Genomic DNA, 819 nt, shown 5'->3' on the forward strand with positions numbered 1-819 from the left:
TGTGTGTGTGTGTGTGTGTGTGTGTGTGTGTGTGTGTGTGTGTGTGTAGACCATGTGATTTTAAATCTACAAGCTTTGGATAAAGGTGGCTGCGTGCATTGAAGGGGAGAGATCCCAGAATGTGGCCCAGGCCAGAACAGGCTCAGCCCAGATGGCTGGGGAAGGGGGTGTGGACCAGATCTGGGAGGCCACCCAGCCATGCCAGCTCCCTGGGCTCCTTGGCTTTCAGAGCCTCAGGCTCCTGGTGTTACCCCAAAGCTTCTGCCCTCCTGCAGGCTCTCTGGGAAAGGGCTGAATGGCACCTACTGTTTACAGTGGCTTATTTTTCCCTCCAGCTGGGGGCTGACAAAGCCTGCTCTCTGAAGATCTAGGGCATCTCATTCTGGTTTAGTGGGTTTGCAGGAGGGGTGTATGACCTGTCAGAGTAACTGTGTGAATGTGTGTATATCGCCTCTGAGCAGAGCCGACTGGGGAGGAGAGTGATAGGAAAGACTGGTCACACTTTAGGGGAACCCCTCTAGTGGAGTGGGCTGCATGTCCCCTGTCCCCACCTGTGAACTCTATCTAGGTGTGGGGTGTGCTCTGCAGTCTCCATGACTCCTTGGATCCCCAACAGGTTGGTTTTGTAGGAAAGGGTGGATAATGGAGTGACTTCAGACTTAGTTCTGCTCTTGACCCAGGAAGCAAAGTAGAGATTCTGAGTGTGAACAGGTATGTGCATTTGTACTGAAGCCTCAGTTTTCTTTCCTTCTTTCTTTCTCTTTCTCTTTCTCTTCCTTCCTTCCTTCCTTCCTTCCTTCCTTCCTTCCTTCCTTCCTT

The 819-nt window shown here is 51.8% G+C and overlaps 1 protein-coding gene across 1 annotated transcript in view; it reads left to right on the forward strand.

Annotated features, from left to right (window-relative positions):
• The window catches only part of CDC6 (cell division cycle 6), a 45,858-nt gene that overhangs the window by 24,824 nt on the left and 20,215 nt on the right, over positions 1–819 (forward strand). The gene's annotated exons all lie outside the window — the stretch shown is intronic.

This window comes from Herpailurus yagouaroundi, unplaced genomic scaffold (genome assembly GCF_014898765.1).
Source record: "Herpailurus yagouaroundi ecotype Mexico unplaced genomic scaffold, PumYag 189, whole genome shotgun sequence".
Lineage (NCBI taxonomy): Eukaryota > Metazoa > Chordata > Mammalia > Carnivora > Felidae > Herpailurus > Herpailurus yagouaroundi.